This window comes from Zingiber officinale, chromosome 7B (assembly GCF_018446385.1).
Source record: "Zingiber officinale cultivar Zhangliang chromosome 7B, Zo_v1.1, whole genome shotgun sequence".
In the NCBI taxonomy this organism is placed as follows: Eukaryota; Viridiplantae; Streptophyta; class Magnoliopsida; order Zingiberales; family Zingiberaceae; genus Zingiber; species Zingiber officinale.
In genome coordinates, this window is record NC_055999.1 from 52,461,292 (window position 1) to 52,466,125 (window position 4,834).

At 39.8% G+C, this 4,834-nt stretch overlaps 1 non-coding gene across 1 annotated transcript; it reads right to left on the reverse strand.

Moving 5' to 3' along the window:
- Positions 1–505: 505 nt before the first annotated feature.
- Positions 506–611, reverse strand: LOC122007508. Its single transcript, XR_006118997.1, has one exon. It is a non-coding gene; the product is annotated as a small nucleolar RNA R71 (small nucleolar RNA).
- Between the last annotated feature and the right edge of the window lie 4,223 nt (positions 612–4,834).

A 4,834-nucleotide genomic window follows, 5' to 3' on the forward strand; every position in this document is an offset into this window, starting at 1 on the left:
CATTGCTCTTGATCATTGCTGAATTTCTCGTTTTATCCGTTTATTTCTCTTATTCTACTCGTATTTCTCTACCGTTTATTTCTCTTATTTCAAAAGTCATCCATTTATTTCTCTTATTCTACTCGTATTTCTCGTTTTATCAGTAGGCCTTTAAGAAAATTTTTCACACCCTTTTCTACCAAAAAAATGTCTCTCATTGTAGATCCTCATATTGAAGCAGCAAGTTTCCAACTAGACCCAACATTAATTTCCATGATAAAGGTCATAAATTTAGAAATTTTTTTTTAGAAAATCCATATTTGAACCTTGAGGTATTTTTTGAATATTGCAACATGGTGAATTGCAAAGGAGCATTAGCGAATACCATCCGATTGATGGCATTTCCGTTCAGCATCAAAGATAAAGTAAGAACTTAGTTTTATTCTTTCTATCCTTAAAGCATAATAAGTTGGGAATAATTGAGAAGCAATTTATACACACTTTTCCCCTCCAAGAAGAACGATATATATGAGGAACAAAATCATAAATTTTGCTCAGAAAGATAGAGAATTATTATTTGAAGTATGGGACAGATTTAAGAGTTTGCTAAGATAGTGTCCCCGCCATGGTTTAGAAAAATGGCTGACGGTGTACATATTCTATATGGGGATTTCTTTCTCAGATAAGTCATTATTGGATTCATTTGTTGGAGGTTCTTTGATGAATAAATGTTTGGACAAAACATATACATAATTGATCAAATGACATAGAATCTCCAAGAATGGTTAGACAAAAATTGGATGGAATTTCCCTCGATAATTCCTAAAGTGCAAGCTAAAAATGCAATGACAATTGCCACACAAAAGTTGTTATAACCATCCATGAATAGAGAGTAAACTTCATCCAATTACAGAATGAGGGATTGAAAAGAACAGAGAAGTCCAGTGCAGAATGTCATCAAGTTAAGAAGTGGCAAGAATCTTGAAGAACTTATGGAGAAAGATCTATATAGAAATGAAGAGAAGAACAAAAAAGAACTGCAAAAACTCAATTCCAACACTCTAGGAAGTTTCAATAGGTCATGGGTACCTTTTGATGTGCGCAAATATAGTATAATCAGTTACGCATGTTTTAGCGCACATTCACGTACTTTATTCGTATATATTCGTTGCATAATTGCCTCTTTTGTCTTGTATTCATTATATATATTCTTTTGTTCGGATATCTGCTCTTTGCTTGGTTTTGTGCTTACAGGGACGACTTTCGGAGCAAAAACAGCGCACCGGAACAAGTCAAGGAGCACGGCCATGCACCGGAACTAGAGGTAGGATTCTAGGTTCTTAACCCAACATGAAGCATGAGAACTTAAACTAACCATATATCAAGAATCATACATCATGAGGAAACATAATAAGCATAGTTAGGTTTTAAAACTTTTCCCTAGGCCCTGTTAGGAATTTCGGGCCGCAAAAACTGCTTTTTCGCGTTGCAGAAACCCCGATTCCCATGCCACCGGATCCGTGCGAAGTAAAATAAAATAAAAAATTAACGAGTACGAGTTTCTTAGACTTTGTTCTAAACTAGATCTACAAGGAGAAAACATTTTACCCTTGATGCGTGCCTTTCGTGAATCCCGCTCGTCCAAGGAGATGCCGGATCTCGAGATCGTCAAGCGTATGATCCTCTAGAAGTATCCACACGAACAACTAGGTGGAGAAGACCAAACAAAGGTGTGCTAGCACCTTGTGTGGTTCGGCCAAGGAGGAGGAGAGGGAGAAGAGATTGAGAGCAAGGAAGAAGATGATATGAATTCACTTAAATTGAATGAAAAATCAATTTCATTCACATACAAAAGTGGCCGGCCACAATGGGATTGTAACCCCCCATTCTCATTTAATGTGACTGATCCTGTCTGAGAAGATGAACACGACGGAGATCCGAGAGGAAGAAACCCACCACGTTGATGAAGAATAATGTCCGCAGAATACCGATCTGAGAAACCCAAAGCAGATCGGGAAAAATAGAGTCGCCGACGGTCTTCCTTGCACGAAGACCCGATGACGAAGGAGAAATCCAAATATGGAGAGAAAAAGCCAAGATCCGACGCTTCCGAGACTTCCTGTGCACAAGAGACCAACCAACACTATCGTCAGTGACCTAAGACCAGGGTGGGAATCCCTGGCTAGGCCCTCCGACGCTCAAGTCAGTGATCTCTCTATGTGTGGAAGAAAAAAGAAGACGATGAACAGTAGCTGGAAATTAGGGTTATGAATGTGTGCAATGATGTGAACTTGTGAACTTACCTTGCCAACGGAGAGAATTCTCCCTTTTATACCACTTCATATAACCTCCGTAGTCATGAAGTGGACCCCGGTTCGTTAGAGTTTGTTTATAAGATGACGTCAGCTGTGTACTTGTGGTGAATCACTTTTAAGGAATCTTTTTGTACCCCAGATGTACCTTCTTTGTCGTTTAGCACCTGCAAAATAATATGAAAACACATTTCCCGCCAAAATATATATTTTCTGTCATATAGTTATATACTGTAAGTATCTCCATTAATCATCATTTCACCCCTCCCGTTGTAATTAATTCTACCTGTCAATATTCCTTATATCGATCGAAGTCACTATATTCTATCAAGTGTCTTTCCCAATCATGGGTCAATCGACCGGTCTTGACTTCTCCTGGAAGGCAGGTCTCAACCAATATTAGTCTAACTTTGCCTGGGAGGTATGTATCGGCCGATATTAGCCTAACTCTGCCTGGGGAGTATGTCCTGGTCGATATTATATCCTACTTTGCGCAGGAGGTATGTCTCGGCCGATATTAGCCTAACTTTGCCTGGGGAGTATGTATCGGTTGATATTAGACTATTTCCTTCCTGAAAGTATATCCCGGCCGATATTACCTTACCTTTACCCGGGAGATATGTCCCGATCGATATTATATTCTACTTTGCCCGGGAGGTATGTCCCTGTCGATATTAGTCTAACTTTGCCTGGGAGGTATGTATCGGCCAATATTAGATTATTTCCTTCCTGAAGGTATGTCCTGGCCGATATTACCCTACCTTCCTTATGGAGGCACGTCCTGGTCGATATTAACCTATCTTTTCTTTCTTCCTTTTCTTTCCTCATCGGGAGATCCATAAAATCTAACCCATATCACTAGCCTTCTCTTCAAGTCTAGTCGAAGGAGGTGTAGACGACTGACTAGACATAAGTATGGTCCTGTCTTTTCCTACCCCAAGTTCTCGGAACCTGGCGTCTTCTTATTTGAAGTCTTCAGCCTTTGCTCGGGAATTTGTTCGTAGGATAGTAGGTGCTCTAAACTATTCTGTATCGGGAGTTCTTCAACAATTAAAAGAGGGTGGTTATTTACCCCAAGAGCCTCCCCTATCTTTCATAAATCGCCGCAGACTTAATGAAGAGCTGCCCGCGGATTTAAAAGGCCCCTTTCCGAATGTTTAAAGAAATTGTTTATAAAAGACTTGTACTATAGGAGCTATTAATGGAAAAACAAGTATAATTAGAGCTTGTGTAAGTAAGTACTTGCAGTGTATAGGAAAATTTTGATACTTAACTTGTTTCTTCATCATGCTGATTTGAGAATATCCCTTCTGAAATATTTTTGATCATGGAGTATAAACTTTATTCGAGAATTCCTAGCTTATCTCATGAAGTTAAGCCTCGTCTCGATGAATTCTTCTGTAGACAACATCTGGTATATTTCATAATTCCAAAAGAATACATAATTTCAATTGATCTTTGGATAGAAAGCTGTGTAAAATTCTTGAGTTCCGAGCTGAATATATTATTCCAGACGAATTTTAAATAAAGACTTATAAATGGATATGCCTCCAAATGAATAATGTATCATATGTATAGCATCCCTTTTGAATTTCAGCCTCATATCCACATAATCTCGGTTGCTTAGGTCTTGCAACTATAAGATTGCTTACTTGTAATTTGTGATAGATTAGAAAACCTGTTCGAGTTGCAGACAATTTTGCTCAGAGATAGTTTAGAGTCTCCGGTTCCTCTTATGAAGACCCGACCGAGTTACTTCATAGAATTTCCTGACCGACTTTTGTTCTGGAATAGTTTAGAGTCTCTGGTTCCTCCTATGAAGACCCGACCGAGTTACTTCATAGAATTTCCCGATCGACTTTTGTTCTGGAACAGTTTAGAGTCTCCGGTTCCTCCTATGAAGACCCGACCGAGTTACTTCATAGAATTTCCCGATCGACTTTTTCTCTGGAACAGTTTAGAGTCTCCGGTTCCTCCTATGAAGACCCGACCGGGTTACTTCATAGAATTTCCCGATCGACTTTTTCTCTGGAACAGTTTAGAGTCTCCGGTTCCTCCTATGAAGAACCGAACGAGTTACTTCATAGAATTTCCCGATCGACTTTTTCTCTGGAACAGTTTAGAGTCTCCGGTTCCTCCTATGAAGACCCGACCGAGTTACTTCATAGAATTTCCCGATCGACTTTTTCTCTGGAACAGTTTAGAGTCTCCGGTTCCTCCTATGAAGACCCGACCGAGTTACTTCATAGAATTTCCCGATCGACTTTTTCTCTGGAACAGTTTAGAGTCTCCGGTTCCTCCTATGAAGACCCGACCGAGTTACTTCATAGAATTTCCCGATCGACTTTTTCTCTGGAACAGTTTAGAGTCTCCGGTTCCTCCTATGAAGACCCGACCGAGTTACTTCATAGAATTTCCCGATCGACTTTTTCTCTGGAATAGTTTAGAGTCTCCGGTTCCTCCTATGAAGACCCGACCGAGTTACTTCATAGAATTTCCCGATCGACTTTTTCTCTGGAACAGTTTAGAGTCTCCGGTTCCTC